At 38.5% G+C, this 20,127-nt stretch overlaps 1 protein-coding gene across 5 annotated transcripts in view; it reads right to left on the bottom strand.

Annotated features, from left to right (window-relative positions):
• CNTN3 (contactin 3) overlaps positions 1-20,127 on the bottom strand; it is a 393,129-nt gene that overhangs the window by 181,524 nt on the left and 191,478 nt on the right. The gene's annotated exons all lie outside the window — the stretch shown is intronic.

Genomic DNA, 20,127 nt, shown 5'->3' with positions numbered 1-20,127 from the left:
CTTTATTAGTGTTTCTAGAAATTCAGTAATAAAAATAAAAACTATACTCACTAACCCTGTGAATTAAATTCACATATTTCTTTTTATTTATAGTGAAAAAAATACAAACTGTTTTTATCATTGCCCACATAATTATTTTTAAGTATTTAATAAAGCAATTAAGGCAAATACTCTTTTGATCACCAGTGATCTTTTTTAAAAACCATTTGATTTCTTCTCATAACAATCCAGGATAGCAAATTCTAATTCATATTCTCCAGCTTATAGCATGAAGAAAATTTATGGGCTTCATTTTGAACAAAGCTTAAGATTATGAGGAAAGAGAAGAAAAACCTGTTTCTCTAAATTCTGATTTAAAAAAAAAAAATACTGTGCATTCCACAGTTAATACACCACGAGGTGTCACTTTCTGTATCAGAACAATTGCACTGTCAATTTGTGAAAGAATATACTTACTTCACAGCTTTTAAGGGTTGATATAAATTGCCTATGTGCTGACTATGAAAAGTAAGGCAGAGCATGAATTTTAAGATACAACTTCAAAAATTTCAACTTTGCCTTGAAAAATGCAAAAACCGAAACAACCATCTTCAAACTGATAAAACTGCAAACTGTAGACACATATGAATATGCTAAGCACTGTAAGTCAACACATCAAAGGGAAATAAGAACCCTACGTTGTTTCATTTTATTGTTACTAAAAATAGTATTAAATTGTTAGATTATAAACATGGAATTAAACAATCAGCAAAACTCATCATATGTGTGACTATGAAAGGAGAAAACACAGTGTTCGTGGTATTATTCAGAGTTTACCCTACAAAATTATATAACAGTATTATAGCATCTTAAATCTAAAACCAAAAGCTGCTGCTGCTGCTAAGTCGCTTCAGTCATGTCCGACTCTCTGCGACCCCATAGACGGCGGCCCACCAGGCTCCCCCGTCCCTGGGATTCTCCAGGCAAGAACACTGGAGTGGGTTGCCATTTCCTTCTCCAATGCATGAAAGGGAAAAGTGAAAGTGAAGTCGCTCAGTCGTGTCCGACTCTTCGCGACCCCATGGTCTGCAGCCTACCAGGCTCCTCTGTCCATGGGATTTTCCAGGCAAGAGTACTGGAGTGGGGTGCCATTGCCATAACCAAAAGCAGCACTATCAAAACAGTAAGGCTCTTGAAATGTAACTGAGTTGAAACTGCAATACTGGAATGTTTTCCAAAGACTAGAGAGAAGAGTACATCATATCAGTATGTTAGCCCATACATGAAAAAAGTTTCAAAACATTATTTTCTGACAACCAAGTGTGTATCATAATTTTTACTGATTTCTTGTCCAATTCCTTGTTCTCTTCTATTATATACAACTTCACACCAGAAAACATACTCATCACGGATTTTCCCTAGAATACACCAAAAAAGATAAAAGTCCTACAGAAACTAATGTCTCTTCTCTTCCAAAGGTGAAAATCTCTTTTGCCTAAACACTAACTATGTCTGTCACAGGTCTGTCCCTTGCTCTGCAGTGACACTGTCTCTACAGTATATAAGGGCGTGTGCGTGTCTGACTCTCTGAGAGCTTGTGGACTGTAGCTGGCCAGGCTCCTTCGTCCATGGGGTTCTCCAGGCAAGAATACTGGAGTTGGTTGCCATGCCGTCCTGCAGGGAATCTTCCCAACCCAGGGATGGAACCTGTGTCTCTTTCATCTCCTGCATTGGCAGGCAGATTCTTTACCACTGCACCCCCTGGGAAGCCCCACAGTATATAAGGGCAAGGTACATTATTTGTGGAAACCTGATGTGGCCAGTTCCTGGAGAATATGCACCAGGAAGAGCAAAGAAAAAATAACTGTAATGCTGTAAGTGTTTTCCCAGCTTTTTTCTTTATTTTTTTTTTTTGAACCTTAGGGAATATAGAGATAAAAGCAGTATAAACATCCAAAGTTTCGGATTACTGATATATCCTGACAGATTACATATACAACCCCAAACTCAAGTCAAAGCTGCATATGGTTCAATCTTGACAAGAACTGTATTAGAACAAGGCCTGTCTAGGAGTCAAAATAAATAAGAAGTCATGCCAGAAATTATTTGGTAGAAACTTCTCAGAATTTTCTTCCTATCTCCTAATTCTTGCAAACTCTGACGTTATTCTGAAGCCTCCAAAGCCAGATTTCAAGAAACCAACATGATAAGGAGCATCTAAAAAGAACTACAACTAGGACCAAAGCTGAACGTGAATTTCAGAAAGAGGATGGTTTAGTGGTTGCCAGTGTTTAGGGTTTCCATCTATGGGGTCGCAACAGAGTTGGACACGACTGAAGCAACTTAGCAGCAGCAGCAGTGTTTAGGGAAGCTGGGGGCAGGACTATGGGAGTGGTCATAAAAGGGCATTGTAAGGGATCTTGACCATGAGGTGGATATACAAACTACATGCGATACAACTGTATAAAACTAAATACACAGACACACACAAAATAAGTATATATACAACCGGGGAAATCTGAATTAAAAATCAAAGACAGACTTCCTTGGCAGTCCAGTGGTCGACGCCACGCTTCCAGTGCAAGGGGTGCATGTTTGATCCCTGGTCAAGGAACGAAGACACCACAACAAAGATAAAAGCCACCTGTCCACAGTTTTTACTTTCTTTCGCCTTCTTCCACACCACCTCCTACAGGATCCAAGTGGCTCACCTTGACTGCCCTTCTGGCCACGCGCTGTGCAGCTCTAAGGCATCCCAAGTTCCAATCACACCCTAGAGACAGTAACTCCCAAACTGACATTAAAGGCAGGAACATAGAGCCAGGAGAGAGACACTCGGTATTCTAATTGCTTTCTCTGTGAATATGCACGTGGACCATTCTTGGTGTATAAAACAGTTCACCCTGACACGTTAACTTTCTGTATTGGGTCAGGTTTTCTAAGGGATGCTCGCACACTTCACTTTCAAGTTGATCTCACCACACGAGAGAAGAAGAAGACAAGGCCACAGAGACAAGACAGAGGCAGTGCCCACAGAGAAAAGTGAGGGGTGACTCTGATTTCCTCCGACATGCATGTGCTCAGTTTGGAGTCTGAGTCTACTGGCTACATATCACTGATGCTGGCTTCTCTATGTGGATTCATCCAGGTAGGCTATCAAGCAGGGTATGTGAAATGTCACATAGTATAATGGCATGGCTTAGAGTACACAATTCTACCTCTGTAGGACTTGAAATCAGCCAAAGAATGACTACCGTTTCCCAACAAGAAGCACTTGTTTCTTGAGCAACAAGATGTGTTCAGCTAAGTGAAATGAGAAACATCAAGTACAATATGGCAGAGACAGAAAATAAAATAAAATATGCACTGATAAGGTCTACTACAGTGGGATGGATGTTACAGAATGGCCTATACATTTCTGACCAAAGAATTCGGTATAGATCGTTTTAAGGGAAATGGTGGAAAAGGTCATATGTTGAACTGGATATACATATGTGCAGTTGAATATGTCATAATACAAAACATATGACAATAAGAGATGTCAAGGTAAAAAACAAAATCCCCCTAAGAGGATTAAAATGGAACATACAAGTAGCAATAAATCTGAAACTGTGGCCCGCTGACTAAATGGTCCTAAAGTTTAAAAATTTAGAGCTCAGTCTCAAAACACCTTGTGATCACTTGCAATTATAACACAAGAAGCTGATAAAATCAGCATCACTGAAAACTGCATGTGAGCTTTACTACTTATATAACACAACCCTACTGTAATCTTTGAGGCGACGTGTTGCTTTTTCAATTAAAATGCAAAATACTGTCCAGTAGTGATAGTTAAATTGCAAATGGAATACAGATATTAGCAATGTAATAGCTTTCTACACATAATTCCTGAAATTTCTTTAAAGTTTAATATTGAAATGCTTAATGGTTTATAATTACCAAATTAAATCATTACCCGAACAGTGTCAACAAGATTGCTTTTGAAGGAATAGAAAGCTTCCAGTAAGAGAAGTCATGCATGTGAGTAAAAAAGCTGGGGAAAAAAAACACAATGAACACATCCAAAAAGACAATAAAGATCAAGACTGCAGTTCAGTGAAGATTTTGGTCTGAATCTCTCTGATACAGGATGTTACAAATAAAGAAGAATCCCATGCAATGATCCAGCTTCCATGATCAGAGGTATAATTGCAATTAGCTGAAAAATCTCAGTAAAGGATGCTCTACTACAAAAAGAAAAAGAAAACTAGGGTTCAGGGGATGATCACGACTTCTCCTTTTTCCTGACAAAAGCTGAAGCTTCTGGAAGGCAGCCCAAATGTGCATATAACACAGAACCCATTGACTCTTAATCATCATCAGTATCAGCAGGACATAAACTTAACCATTATTTTCTGCTCTGTATTCCAACCTCCAAATTTAAAGCGTCTCCTCCTCTTTTGTTCCCTTTCCTACTTAACAGGTTAGTCAAATTCTCAAAATGTTTAATCAACACTGAAGTTTCTAAGGGAAAATTCTATCATGGCAGGCAATATGTATGTCCTGGGAAAATAAGTGTTTCCTTCTGTAAAAACAACGGCTTACTCAACAAAGTCAACAGTATCTTAGTTTTTCTTCCCCAAAAGTAGAGCCAAGAAAGACTTGAGTGACTGAGTGTATATGGATGATTATCTCAGGAGGTAAGAGAAACAGTCTGAGGTGAGTAAAAAAGGGATGGAGGAAAAATCATTACATGGTACATTACTTACTAGAATCAATGAGGGCTTGATTCTGCATGAACCTCTGATAAGTATACAGAATGCCTCCTAGAACTGTCAGTTTGAAAGATGTGCAGGGAAGGGGGGTACTTCCCTGGATGTTCAATGATTAGGACTTCCCCTTCCAATGCATGGGATATGGGTTTAATTCTCAGGTGGGGAGCTAAGAATCCATAACCTCTTGGTCCCCCCAAAAATTAAAAAAAAAAAATAAAACAGAAGTAATATTGTTGAGTTGAGTTCAGTTCAGTTGCTCAGTCATGTCCGCCTCTTTGTGACCCCGTGAACTACAGCACGCCAGGCCTCCCGGTCCATCACCAACTCCTGGAGTCCACTCAAACCCGTGTCCATTGAGTCGGTGATGCCATCCAGCCATCTCATCCTCTGTCGTCCCCTTCTCCTCCTGCCCTCAATCTTTCCCAGCATCAGGGTCTTTTCCAATGAGTCAGCTCTTCGCATTAGGTGGCCAAAGTATTGGAGTTTCAGCTTCAACATCAGTTCTTGCAATGAACACCCAGGACTGATCTCCTTTAGGATGGACTGGTTGGATCTCCTTGCAGTCCAAGGGACTCTCAAGAGTCTTCTCCAACACCATAGTTCAAAAGCATCAATTATTCAGTCCTTAGCTTTCTTTATAGTCCAACTCTCACATCCATACGTGACCACTGAAAAAACCATAGCCTTGACAAGACAGACCTTTGTTGGCAAAGGAATGTCTCTGCGTTACAATATGCTGTCTAGGTTGGTCATAACTTTCCTTCCAAGGAGTAAGCGTCTTTTAATTTCATGGCTGCAATCACCATCTGCAGTGATTTTGGAGCCCCCCAAAATAAAATCAGCCACTGTTTCCACCGTTTCTCCATCTATTTGCCATGAAGTGATGGGACCAGAGGCCATGATCTTCATTATCTGAATGTTGAGCTTTAAGTCAACTTTTTCACTCTTCTCTTTCAATTTCAAGAGGCTCTTTAGTTCTTCCTCACTTTCTGCCCATAAGGGTGGTATCATCTGCATATCTGAGATTATTGATAGTTCTCCTGGCAATCTTGATGCCAGCTTTTGCTTCCTCCAGGCCAGCATTTCTCATGATGTACTCTGCATATAAGTTAAATAAGCAGGGTGACAAGATATAGCCTTGACGTACTTTTCCTATTTGGAACAAGTCTGTTGTTCCCTATCCAGTTCTGACTGTTGCTTCCTGACCTGCATACAGGTTTCTCAAGAGGTAGGTCAGGTGCTCTGGTATTCCCATTTCTTTCAGAATTTTCCACAGTTTGTTGTGATCAACACAGTCAAAGGCTTTGGCATAGTCACTAAAGCAGAAATAGATGTTTTTCTGGAACTCTCTTGCTTTTTCGATGATCCAGTGGATGTTAGCAATTTGATCTCTGCTTTGTCTGACTTTTCTAAATCCAGCTTGAACATCAGGAAGTTCATGGTTCACATATTACTGAAGCATGGGTTGGAGAATTTTGAGCATTACTTTACTAGCGTGTTCAGTTCAGTTCAGTTGCTCAGTTGTGTCCGACTCTTTGCAACCCCATGAATCCCAGCACGCCAGGCTTCCCTGTCCATCACCAATACCCAGAGATCACTCAAACTTACATCCACAGAGTTGGTCATGCCATCCAGCCATCTCATCCTCTGTCATCCCCTTCTCCTCCTGCCCCCAATCCCTCCCAGCACTGCAGCCTTTTCCAGTGAGTCAACTCTTTGCATGAGGTGGCCAAAGTACTGGAGTTGCAGCTTTAGCATCATTCCTTCCAAAGAAATCCCAGGGCTGATCTCCTTTAGGATGGGCTGGTTGGATCTCCTTGCAGTCCAAGGGACTCTCAAGAGTCTTCTCCAACACCACAGTTCAAAAGCATCAATTCTTCAGCGATCAGCCTTCTTCACAGTCCAACTCTCACATCCATACATGACCACAAGAAAAACCATAGCCTTGACTAGACGGACCTTTGTTGGCAAAGGAATGTCTCTGCTTTTCAATATGCTATTTAGTGTGTTAGATGAGTGCAATTGTGTGGTAGTTTGAGCATTATTTGGCATTGCCTTTCCTTGGGATTGGAATGAAAACTGACCTTTTCCAGTCCTGTGGCCACTGCTGAGTTTTCCAAATTTGCTGGCATATTGAGTGCAGCACTTTCACAGCATCATCTTTCAGGATTTGGAATAGCTCAACTGGAATTCTATCACCTCCACTAGCTTTGTTGGTAGTGATGCTTTCTAAGGCCCACTTGACTTCCCATTCCAGGATGTCTGGCCCTAGGTCAGTGATCACACCATCGTGATTATCTGGGTTGTGAAGATCTTTTTTGTACAGTTCTTCTGTGTATTCTTGCCACCTCTTCTTAATATCTTCTGCTTCTGTTAGGTCCATACCATTTCTGGCCTTTATCGAACCCAACTTTGCATGAAATGTTCCTTTGGTATCTCTGATTTTCTTGAAGAGATCCCTAGTCTTTTCCATTCTGTTGTTTTCCTCTATTTCTTTGCATTGATCGCTGAAGAAGGCTTTCTTATCTCTTCTTGCTATTCTTTGGAACTCTGCATTCAGATGTTTATATCTTTCCTTTTCTCCTTTGCTTTTTGCTTCTCTTCTTTTCACAGCTATTTGTAAGGCCTCCCCCAGACAGCCATTTTGCTTTTTTGCATTTCTTTTCCATGGGAATGGTCTTGATCCCTGTCTCCTGTACAATGTCACGAACCTCATTCCATAGTTCATCAGGCACTCTATCTATCAGATCTAGGCCCTTAAATCTATTTCTCACTTCCACTGTATAATCATAAGGGATTTGATTTAGGTCATACCTGAATGGTCTAGTGGTTTTCCCTACTTTCTTCAATTTCAGTCTGAATTTGGCAATAAGGATTTCATGGTCTGAGCCACAGTCAGCTCCTGGTCTTGTTTTTGCTGAATGTATAGAGCTTCTCCATCTTTGGCTGCAAAGAATATAATCAATCTGATTTCGATTTTTTTTTTAAATTTTATTTTATTTTTAAACTTTACATAATTGTATTAGTTTTGCCAAATATCAAAATGAATCCGCCACAGGTATACATGTGTTCCCCATCCTGAACAGTGTTGACCATCTGGTGATGTCCATGTATAGAGTCTTCTCTTGTGTTGTTGGAAGAGGGTGTTTGTTATGACCAGTGCATTTTCTTGGCAAAACTCTACTAGTCTTTGCCCTGCTTCATTCCGTATTCCAAGGCCAAATTTGCCTGTTACTCCAGGTGTTTCTTGACTTCCTACTTTTGCATTCCAGTCCACTATAATGAAAAGGACATCTTTTTTGGGTGTTAGTTCTAAAAGGTCTTGTAGGTCTTCATAGAACCATTCAACTTCAGCTTCTTCAGCGTTACTGGTTGGGGCATAGACTTGGAGTACTGTGATATTGAATGGTTTGCCTTGGAAATGAACAGAGATCATGCTGTCGTTTTTGAGATTGCATCCAAGTACTGCATTTCGGACTCTTTTGTTGACCATGATGGCCACTCCATTTCTTCTGAGGGATTCCTGCCCACAGTAGTCAATATAATGGTCATCTGAGTTAAAGTCACCCATTCCAGTCCATTTCAGTTCGCTGACTCCTAGAAGGTCGACATTCACTCTCGCCATCTCTTGTTTGACCACTTCAATTTTGCCTTGATTCATGGACCTGACATTCCAGGTTCCCATGTAGTATTGCTCTCTACAGCATCGGACCTTGCTTCTATCACCAGTGACATCCACAGCTGGGTATTCTTTTTGCTTTGGCTCCATCCTTTCATTCTTTCTGGAGTTATTTCTCCACTGATCTCCAGTAGCATATTAACTCAAGGCAAGAATACTGAAGTGGTTTGCCCTTCCCTTCTCCAGTGGACCACATTCTGTCAGATCTCTCCACCATGACCTGCCCGTCTTGGGTTGCCCCACGGGCATGGCTTAGTTTCATTGATTTAGACAAGGCCGTGGTCCTAGTGTGATTAGATTGACTAGTTTTCTGTGAGTATGGTTTCAGTGTGTTTGCACTCTGATGCCCTCTTGCAACACCTACCATCTTACTTGGGTTTCTCTTACCTTGGGCGTGGGGTATCTCTTCACGGCTGCTCCAGCAAAGCGCAGCCATTGCTCCTTACCTTGGACAAGGGGTATCTCCCCACCACCACCCTTCCTGACCTTCAATGTGGGATAGCTCCTCTAGGCCCTCCTGTGCCCGCGCAGCCACATCTCCTTGGACGTGGGGTATATTTTCTATACTTTTCTGTTTTTCCATTTTGTTCTCCTAATCTAGGGGCTCCAATAAGATTAGAACATTGTCATTTTCATCTTGATAGCTCTAGACTATTGCATATTTGCTGGCATTGTATGGGTCATCACTAGTTGTTTGAAATGAGTTAAATTATCTTTGCATCCATCATGTCATTTTCCTTGGAATCTCCATGCTGCTTCTCCCCACCAAAGTTAAATCCTGTGTGCCTGGGTTGCAGATTTTTAAACTTTCTACCAGTGAAATTTAGGAAAAGAACACAAGACTGAGCACACCAGGAATCCTGTCTCAGCTCTAAGATAATCCAGGTCTGTAAGCCTGGAGGAGTTATCACTTGATTGGTCTGTTGTTTTTGTTGTTCAATAGCTCAGTTATGTCCAGTACTTTGCAACCCCAATGGACTGAACCATAGCAGGCTTCCCTGTCCTTCACCATCTCCCAGAGCTTGCTAAACTAATGTCCATTGAGTCGATTATGCATCCAACCATCTCATCCTCTGTCGTCCTCTTCTCCTGATTTCAATCTTTCCCAGCATCAGCGTCTTTTCCAAAGAGTTGGCTCTTCGCATCAGGTGGCCAAAGTATTGGGCTTCAGCATCAGCATCAGTCCTTCCAATGAATATTCAGGGTTCATTTTCTTTAGGATTGATTGGTTTGATCTCCTTGCACTCCAAGGGACTCTCAAGAGTCTTTTCCAACACCACCATTTGAAAACATCCATTCTTCAGGGCTGAGCCTTCTTTATGGTCCAAATCTGACATCCATACGTGACTGCTGGAAAAATCACAGCTTTGACTAGACAGACGTTTGTTGACAAAGTAAAGTCTCTGCTTTTTAGTATGCTGCCTAGGTTGCTCATAGCTTTTCTTCCAAGGAGCTACTGTCTTAATTTCATAGCTGCAGTCACCATCTGCAGTGATTTCAGAGGCCAAGAAAATAAAATCTGTCACTGTTTCTACTGTTTCTTGCCATTAAGTAATGGGATCAGATGGCATGATCTTCATTTTTTGAATGCTGAGTTTTAAGGCAGCTTTGCCACTCTCTTCTTTCACTTTCATCAAGAGGCTCTTTAGTTCTTCTCTGCTTTCTGTCATAAGGGTGGTGTCATCTGCATATCTGAGGTTATTGATATTTCTCCTGGCAATCTTGATTTCAGCTTGTGCTTCATATAAGTTAAATAAGCAGAGTGACAGACAATATACAGCCTTTACATACTCCTTTCTCAATCTGGAACCAGTCCGTTGTTCCATCTCCAGTTCTAACTGTTGCTTTTTGACATGCATATAGGTTTCGCAGGAGGCAGGTAAGGTGGTATGGTTTTCCCATTTCTTTAAGAATTTTCCACAGTTTGTTGTGATCCACACAGTCAAAGGCTTTAGCATAGTCAGTGAAGCACAGGCAAGTTTTTTTTTCTGGAATTCTCTTGCTTTTTCTATGATCCAACGGATGTTAACAATTTGATCTCTGGTTCCTCTGCCTTTTCTAAATCCAGCTTGAACAACTGGGAATTCTCAGTTCCTGTACTATTGAAGCCTGGCTTGGAGAATTTTGAGCATTACTTTGCTAGTGTGTTAGATGAGTGCAATTCTGTGGTAGTTTGAACATTCTTTGGCATTGCTTATCTTTGGGATTAGTCTGTACCTCCCAGTTTTTCATTTGTAAACTGTGGACAACACCTGCCCTCTGAACCTCACAGGCTTTTTGAGAGGGAATCTCCAGCATCACAGGCCTGCAAGCCCTTTGACAAATAAAAAGAATTCTAGCAGTGCAAGACTCCCTTATTCCTTTTGAATCTCTTTTCTCCCTAGTAGTCCAGCACTTATATATTTTAAATTACTCAATAACAATCTAAGATGTTCATAATTATTTTAATGTTCACAATCAGAAAGCTTGATGAGGTACCCAAGACAATAGCTCTCATTCTTCTAGATCCTGAAAGCAGGTGCCAGGGCAGAAATCACAGGAGGGCTTATTCCTGCAGCATCCTGCCCATCACAGTGTATGGAAATTGCTGGTGCAGTCATATTGCTCTTTTGGTCTTTTTTTTTGCATTTTATTTTTTTTTAATTGGAGGACAAGTGCTCTACAATATTGTTTTGGCCTCTGCCACACATCAACATGAATTAGCCACAGGTATACATATGTCCTCTCCCTCTCTGTTTTTACAACTATCTGTATTTCAGTCTTTTTCATCATCTCATATATGATTTCAAACATGCAAAGATCATGCGTACAAAAGCAAAATACATCTTCCAATAACTCTCATGCTCCACTTTTGTTAAATAAGTCCCCTCTCCCACTGACCACCTCTTTGTTTCCTTCCACTTTTTAACTTGGGTTAAACTCAAGTCTGTATCCTCAAGAGTCAGATAAACCCAGCCACAAATCCCTTTCCTGAAACTGCCTGACCTATGGTACATTCCTTCACTTGTTGATCCACAGTTTCATCGTCTGTAAATTGAGGAAAATAAGAGAAATTATCTCTGCTATTGTCATGAGGAAGAAATAAGAAATAAGAAATGCCATATCATTCACTTAAAACAGTATATAACATAGAAATGTTCAAAAGTGATAACTATCATTTTCTTTACATTCTCTGAGAACTCCTGATGCTTCTACCACTGTGCCTATATCAATGCTGTGCTGATCAAAATTTTGATTCAAAACATGCATTTTCTGTTTGCCTTCTGGATACATTTTGGAAATCTAAATGCCATCTCATAGTCAACATTTCATTTTCCTATTCCTACAGTGGCCGCTCTAAAACCCTACAACTTCTGTACTGTATTGCTACTAAGACTCCCATGTAACTTGCCACTGGTCATTCCTACATTTGTTTGATTCATTCAATTTTATCATGTTAATTGTTTTGCTAAGTTCATCCTCTTTCTTCCCATTTTTCTCTAATTTCTCACAAGCACCATTTTAATTTTATTGAAAAAATTTTAGAGTGCAAATTCACCAGGGGTATACAAAGCATATGGCCCCAACATGTCATGTCTGTCTTTTAAATCTCAGCAGCCCCACTGTCAAAAGAATATGCTCGATCAAAACTCACTAAATTGATATATGAAGGGATTAATGGATGAATGGATTTACAAGGCTGTGGGACAGAATTTTGTGGAATTGAGTTAATTAATTTTCACAAAAGCTCCATTTAAAGGTAACATTTTTTCCATTTTCCAAAAAAGCTGTGGCTCAATTAGTTATGGACTTTGACAAAGGTGACACAGTAAGGGATAGAGCCGCTTACACTGATTTCAAACCCAGTTCTTTTAATCTTTATACTGTGTGAGTTTATCTAACCTTTGGGCTGGTCTCCCCAGCTGTGGTCTCACCTTTCTCATCAATCCATCTATGTGCCCATAGAGCTGAGTTTAGATTTCTTCATAAAACACATTTCCAGTTTTTAATACATGCTCAAAATTTTACATCAGTCTCTCATTGCCTAAATGATGAAGTCCATTTTCTTGTCCTAACATTTGGCCATTCATTAGACAGACATGTTTGTATTTGTAAATATAGGTGCGTGTGTCTGTATGCATGTGTGAAATATGTACCTGTGTTCTATTGGGACAAGAGAGCGTGGTTTGTCATTCAGAGTATTTCTGATTCTAAAATTTTACTTATTCCCCATCCTTCTCCTTTTAATTTATGTTAAGTTTCCATATCTCAGTTCAGTTCAGTTCAGTTCAGTTACTCAGTCATGTCTGATTCTTTGTGACCCCATGGACTGTAACACACCAGGCCTAACTGTCCATCACCAATTCCTGGAGCTTGCTCAAACTCATGTCCATTGAGTCAGTGATGCCATCCAACCATCTCATCCTTTGTCATCCCCTTCTCCTCCTGCCTTCAATCTTCCCCAGCATCAGGGTCTTTTCCAATGAGTCAGTTCTTCGCATCAAGTAGCTAAAGTATTGGGAGTTTCGGCTTTAGCATCAGTCTTTCCAAGTATAATTCAGGGCTGATTTCTTTTAGGATTGACTGATAGGATCTCCTTGCAGTCCAAGGGACTCTCAAGCATCTCCTCCAACACCACAGTTCAAAAGTACAGATTCTTCTGCACTCAGCTTTCTTTACAGTCCAACTCTCACGTCCATACATGACTGGAAAACCCATAGCTTTGGCTAGATGAACTCTTGTTGCAAAGTAATGTCTCTGCTTTTTAGTCCGCTGTCTAGGTTGGTCATAACTTTCCTTCCAAGGAGCTACCGACTTTTAATTTCAAGGTAGCTCCTTGCAATTTCTGCAGTGGGCTTTGGAGCCCAGGAAAATAAAGTCTGTCACTGTTTCCCCATCTATTTGACATAATGTGATGGGACTGGATGCCATGATCTTAGTTTTCTGAATGTTGAGTTTTAAGCCAGCTTTTTCACTCTCTTCTTTCATTTTCATCAAGAGGCACTTTAGTTCTTCTCTGCTTTCTGCCATAAAGGTGGTGTCACCTGCATATCTGAGATTATTGATATTTCTCCTGGCAATCTTGATTCCAGCTTGTACTTCATCCAGCCCAGCGTTTCTCATGATGTACTCTGCATATAAGTTAAATAAGCAGGGTGACAATATACAGCCTCTGACATACTCCTTTCCCAATTTGTAACCAGTCTGTTGTTCCATGTCCAGTTCTAACTGTTGCTTATTGACCTGCACACAGATCTCTCAGGAGGCAGGTAAGGGGGTCTGGTATTCCCATTTATTTAAGAATTTTCCACAGTTTGTTGTGATCCACACAGTCAAATTTGGCATAATCAATAAAGCAGAAGACGTTTTTCGTGAACTCTCTTGCTTTTTCTATGATATAACAGATGTTGGCAATTTGATCTCTGGTTCCTCTGCCTTTTCTACATCCATCTTGAACAGCTGTAATTTCATGGTTCACATACTATAGAAGCCTGGTTTAGAGAATTTTGAGCACTACTTTACTAGCATGTGAGATGAGGGCAATTGTGCGGTAGTCTGAACATTCTTTGGCATTGCTTTTCTTTGGGATTGGAATGAAAACTGACCTTTTCCAGTCCTGTGGCCACTGCTGAGTTTTCCAAATTTGCTGGCATATTGAGGGCAGCACTTAAACACCATCATCTTGGTCCAGCTAAAAATATTCATCCTTTGTGACAGAAGAGTTCTCAGATAATTCTGAACTATACAGTAATCGTGTTTTAGATTAGCTGCTCTCACAAGACTAAGGATTTTGGTTAGGCCCTCCTCCAGCTGCTCTTTTTGCTTTCTGCAGACCTCAAAGAGCACCTATCCAGCACAAATGGCTTCCACTCAAGCAGTATGATTTACCCCAAGAAAGACACTGTCCGCTGTCAAGAGCACACAGAATGCTTGTACCTAGTAGCTACTTTCTAGCATGCCTTTCTGCTTCCACCAGGTGAACTGCTTATATTTGTTAACAGAACTGATCACCTTTGCTACATTTCTTTGCTGTTGCTGAAATTAAATTACTAGTGAAACACTAAAAAAGTTGATGGAATAAGTGTATGAGAAAATAGAACTGCTGCTTATAGAGAATTTTTAACTTTTGAAAAACTCAATAAAGAAACTCACCCCTTCCCCAAGATTGATCCTAAAATAGATGGAATACATGTTGCAAAATACCATAGAGGCTTATAAATACAAGATAAAAATCTTTAGACTATTTCCATACCCAGGTTTCTTAAGAAATGTTTTTAAAATTATCACTTAAATTCAAAGAAAAACAATAGCTGGAAATCACAACAAATTCCTAAGAGGTATGGTTTATACAAATAATACAATGAATAATACCTTCCATCAAAGAATAGTGCATGGCACTACATTGAAAACTAAAAACAAAAGGCAGAAGACATATATAGATTCATATTTGAAGCAGAAATAAAATTTTTATAATAGCCAGATACTTTTTCTTTAAATGATTATATATTTTAATTTATTAAGGAGTTTTTCAACTAAATAGTCCAACTACTGGTCCTGACTATATCAAAGCCCCCTATGTATTTGGGGAAAAGTAAATGTTGAATTTTTAAATCAAACGAGAAAAATTATCATGTTTTTGATATTGACAGTTCTACTCTTCTAGTACATTAAATCTAAGAAAAAGAAAAGCAAAAAATGGTTTTCAGTTGACTGTGGATATTAATTTCACCTGTAATACTATATTTTATAACATGAACAGTTTAATGTAAACCGAAGAATAATATAAATCTTACTTTCTGAAAATTTTTTCTTCTTATGCTTCATGTATAATTTAAAAAGCTAGCTTTGTCATTAAAACCACATTTAAAAAAATTTATGTGGCAATATTATAAATCATTTTCGTTTTCTGTGAAACTAAGATCTCCAGGTATGCCAGAGGTTTGAGATAATTCAGAAAATCTGCATGAGAACCATCCTTTAAAAGACAATTTGATTTTTATAGGGCCATTGAAGCCACTTTTCTTATACAAAACAGTACCAAATATAGAAAACTATTTTCAAGACTTTTAAAAAATGTTATATTTCAAAAACTAACCATTATTGGGTGGGTCACAGAGGAATTCTAATGGTTAGTTATACAAAGATGTGCTTGATCTTTTCACTTAGAAACACCTACTTGACAATTTGGAAATAAAAAGATCACATAAAATGACAATATTCTGAAAATCGGAACAAATCACATAATTTCAATGCAGTTATCTTAATAATATCTCAAACATTTTAAAAAAGTTTTTCAACAGTCTAGATTAAAATGGCTTAGTGACTTCTTCAGCAAAGAATCTAAGTTAGATTTCCATTAGAGTCTCTGCTACTAAAATAAGTTTTGTGATTTTAGACAGTTTTCTCAGACTCTTTGATAAGCAGATTCTTCTGAAAAATGCAGATAATATGACCTGTATTAGAAACCTGCTGAGAGGATTACACGAGAAAATAAATACAAAATTCTTGAAATTTATTAGGTGCTCAGTAAGTATTACCAAGCTGCTTCCCCTCCCCAGCCAAGGGTAAATTCTACATACTCATCAGCCTAGACCTGCATCATTCAAGCCCAGCTAAAAGTTTCCATTCTCCTTTGAAGATTTTAACAATATTTCAATTTATCTGTACTTGGTCTCTTGCTTTTAACAGGCATGTCTCTCTCTCCAGGAACATAATAATTTCTACTGTTTTCTCCCTGCAATTAGTAGAGTAGTTGCTAAGTAGCATTTATTGAAATTCAACACATGAAGTGAATTTTTAAAAAGCTCCTGTTATTTGCTAAATTGGCTGAGTCACTGAGACTGTTTATACATTTCATGGAACAGTTGCCATTAAGACACATGTGATTTTAGCAATGAATATATAGTGTTACATTATATGCTTATTTCTATCCATTATAGGAATAAAGAAAGATAAAAATAGTGACTGAAGAACAATCTATTATAGGAATAAAGAAAAATAAAAATGAATTAGCATAATGTAATAACCCTCCAACATTATAAGAAAAAAATATCAAATACTGCATTCTTACCCTTATTTATAAATAGCTTATTTTTTTTTTTTTAATGATTCACTCAGCAGCACATTTGCAGACTAATAGCAGGGCTCACAGGTAATAAGAACTCCTATGGTCTGGCATTTAAAGATCACCTTTTTTTACACAGAAAGAAGCTAATTAGGTTTATTTTTCTTTAATTGTATGAACACTTCACACTGTCCATTTTCATCAAAGTGAGAAAGAGAGAGAGACATCAAAGATTAGTTAGGGAGTGCCTGAAAAAAATTACTTACTTAATTCAAATTAAATGAAGATTACTTTCTAAAGAATCAAAATTACTTGCATGTGCACAAACCTCTTGAGGTTGACACATCTTATCGCACGATTCTCAGAAACAATCTGTGAGACAGGCAACGCATATATCATTATTCCCAATTTCTACAAGAGCAAGCCAAGTCCAAGAGAGGTTAGATTTTACCCAGTCACACTGCTAATTAAGTATCAGGGCCAGACAGATGACATAGCCTCTGATTTCTAACTTGGAGAAAAAAGGAGGAATATCACATCCAAATTAAAGTTTAAGCTTCTGATTCTTTTCAGTCTTCAGAAATTCTACCAAAGAAAACTGAAATGGATAATTCACAAGTCTTATATAAGGTATGTTCATTCTTTCAATTGTTCATTCAATTCTTTTTTTTTAATCACTGTGAATATCAACATTTTATTTTTTTTAATTTTTTTAATTTAAATTTATTTATTTTAATTAGAGGCTAATTACTTTACAATATTGTATTGGTTTTGCCATACATCAACATGAATCCGCCACGGGTGTACACGTGTTCCCAATCCTGAACCCCTCTCCTACCTCCGTCCCCATACCATCTCTCTGGGTCATCCCAGTTCACCAGCCCCAAGCATCCTGTATCCTACATCAAATCTGGACTGGCGATTCATTTCTTACATGATATTATACATGTTTCAATGTCATTCTCCCAAATCATCCCCCACCCCCATTCAATTCTTCAACAAATGTTACTATGTGCCAACAAGATATTGAAGAAGATGTGCTTGCCCTCTGGACCTTGCCAACTCGGTTTTCAACCATGCAGTGCCTTGGTTTTCTCTCTCAAAACAAGGAGGGATAACACTCACCCAGGAATCACTAGGGGTTTGATACAATGATCAAAGGCAATGATCAATGAAATAGATTTCAGTAAATGATAGCAACATATTTAGCTGTAAATGCGCCCATTTGTCATCAATCTCTTGATCTTACGTACTTTCTGTTTCTTCGAAGTCATTATACAATATTGTAGAATGGACTTACTGTTTCTTCATTTACTGCCCATCCATCCCTCAATCCTGGGTAGAAAGTAAACTTTACAAAACTAAAGCCTTTCTTCTGCTTAATTTTAATAGTAGGCATACAGAACAGTGTTTTGGATATATTATGGGTCAAGTACATAAATTAATGTTATCATAGTTCTCATTTTCCATGCCCCTATATTAACAACACATATAAACTAATTCCTGTATGTTGCTGCAAGATTGAGAATACCTTAGATCATCACCTTGTGCACAGCTGACTTCTGTTGTTCTGCTGCATCTCCTGAATGATTAAGTTAAAGCTTACAAAAAAAACTCCCCCAAAATATCATTATGAAATCTAAAGTTATGCATGTATTTCTCCCTAATTTTCATACAGGTCAGACTTACTGTGTTGTGTACATCAATTTCAAAACTTTTATAAACAAATAATGTATATAATTTAAAATAGGGAATAATAAAAATCTACACATGATTCATGTTGAGGTTTTACAGAAAACAGCAAAATTCTGTAAAGCAATGATCCTCCAATAAAAAATAAATTAATTAAAAAAATCTACAAGTGTAATAATGACTTCTTAATTTTCATGATGTCTTCAAAATCATTTGACACAGAAAAAAGCAACCTAATATAAAGTTATTTATGCAAATAAGGGTGTATGTTATTTTGTTATCATACCCTAAACACCAAACCCTAAAATAAACTAAAGCATAATAGATGATATAAATATTATGATAGTCTTGTTGCCATGGAAACATCACTATCAGTCAACCTCTGAATATGCATTTGCCTATGTTTCTCTGAAGAAAGCAAGCATGAATTTATATTATTTGTTTTCTTTATAAGTTATATCTGAATTCGAGAATAAGCAAATAACAACAGTGCAATTTTGTGCTACAGAAATGCATTACACAGGATACTAGGTGACACTAGGCGCCCCCGACACACACATACACTTAGTACTTAAAGAGTTATTGAAAAAAGTTTTATTGGTCTAAATTTTTAAAGCATAAATGTGTATACAAATTAGAACGCAATTAGGGCAAATGTGCTGATGCAGAGAGTAAAATAAAGTGAAAATGGGACAAATGTAAATATACTACTGTTAGAATAAATGGGACAACTTATTTAATGGGTTATATTATCCTTTGGACCTGTTTATTAAAGGTGCCAGAAATCATGAAGCTGGTGGAAGAAATGCACTCCATCAATGCTGTGGATGATATGTCTATCCATAAATAAGCCCTCTCTTGCATTTAACCAATATGAAACATTAGGCTACCATTCTTCCCTAAGTATATATTCTATGCTTTGAGTGTATGCTGAGTCACATCAGTCATGTCTAACTCTTCGTGACCCTATGGATTGTACCATCAGGCTCCTCTGTCCATGGGATTCTCCAGGCAAGAATGCTTGCCTGATTACCATTTTCTCCTCCAGTGGATCTTCCCAATCCAGGGATTGAACCCGCAACTCATGTCTCCTGCATTGACAGGCAAGTTCTTTACCACTAGCGTCACTTGGGACCCCATATATTCTATAAGCTCTACTTTTCAAACACAGAGATCGCTATGTTCCTGTTCTAATCAAAATCATTTCCTGCTTAATGATTACATAATCAGGTAGGAGGTAGATACATCACTCCAATTTCTGCTTTCATAGTCATATGCCTTCTTCCTGTGTGTGTCTATCTTCACAAGGACATCTTCTCATAAAGACATCAGTCACATTAGATCAGGAACCCACTCTACTCCAGCATGTGAAGTGTGAAAGCGTTAGTCACTCAGTCATGTCTGACTCTGCAACCCCATGGGCTGCAGTGTTTGCCCATGGAACTCTCCAGACAAGAATACTGGAGTGGGTTGCCATTCCCTTCTCCAGGGGATCTTCCCAATCCAGGGATCGAACCCAGGTCTCCTGCACTGCAGACAGATTCTTCACCATCTGAGCCATCAGAACCACATCTTAATTATTTACATCTCCAGTGACCCTATTTCCAAATAAGGGCACATTTTGAAGTACTGGGTTAAGACTTCAATGTAGCTTTTCTGAGAGAACAAAATTCAACCCACAACAGGTAGTGAACAATATAATAAAGGCAGCAAGTAGAAATGTTATGTCTGGGGCAGAAAGGGTATTCAAGAATAGAGACTTGGGCATTTTTCTTATATCTATGCATATTTCAGTGGATATCCTACTGAAAGCCACACTTTTTATGTCTCTTCCCAGAACTTTTCACCTCTCAGACAATGAAGTATGTTTAATCACAAGCTTCAAGTTCATGACAGTTTTCTTTAGATTCTTTTTATGTTAAACAGAACCAACTTTCCAGTTTTTAGCAAATACTCTTTTTCTTGGTGGTGTCTACTTC

This window comes from Bubalus bubalis, chromosome 21 (assembly GCF_019923935.1).
Source record: "Bubalus bubalis isolate 160015118507 breed Murrah chromosome 21, NDDB_SH_1, whole genome shotgun sequence".
NCBI classification, from domain to species: Eukaryota; Metazoa; Chordata; class Mammalia; order Artiodactyla; family Bovidae; genus Bubalus; species Bubalus bubalis.
This window is presented reverse-complemented; position numbering and strand designations above follow the sequence as displayed.